This window comes from Octopus bimaculoides, chromosome 2 (assembly GCF_001194135.2).
Source record: "Octopus bimaculoides isolate UCB-OBI-ISO-001 chromosome 2, ASM119413v2, whole genome shotgun sequence".
In the NCBI taxonomy this organism is placed as follows: Eukaryota; Metazoa; Mollusca; class Cephalopoda; order Octopoda; family Octopodidae; genus Octopus; species Octopus bimaculoides.
The window spans coordinates 695,051-695,410 of record NC_068982.1 but is presented as its reverse complement, the minus strand read 5'-3'; the positions used below and the strand labels follow the sequence as shown (position 1 = coordinate 695,410).

Genomic DNA, 360 nt, shown 5'->3' with positions numbered 1-360 from the left:
CACACACACGCACATCCACACACATACACACACACGCACACACACCCACATACACATACACACGCACACACACGTACACAGCAACGCACATATACACAACATACACATACACACAAACACACACGCACGCACAAAAACATACACATACACACACGCGCACGTACAAAATACACACGCACGCGTACCCAACACCTACAACCCCACACGAACACACACATACTCAAAAACTGCCTGCTGACCTTCCACTAACCATTGTCCATAAGCACCCACTAACTATTCCTCCTACTAATTCCTTCCACTACGTCACACACACACACACACAAACACACATACACACTAACAGATAAACCACCAAACCAT

At 46.4% G+C, this 360-nt stretch overlaps 1 protein-coding gene across 1 annotated transcript in view; it reads right to left on the bottom strand.

The window, feature by feature from the left end:
• LOC106870759 (cadherin-87A) overlaps positions 1 to 360 on the bottom strand; it is a 119,297-nt gene that overhangs the window by 5,958 nt on the left and 112,979 nt on the right. The window lies entirely within an intron of this gene.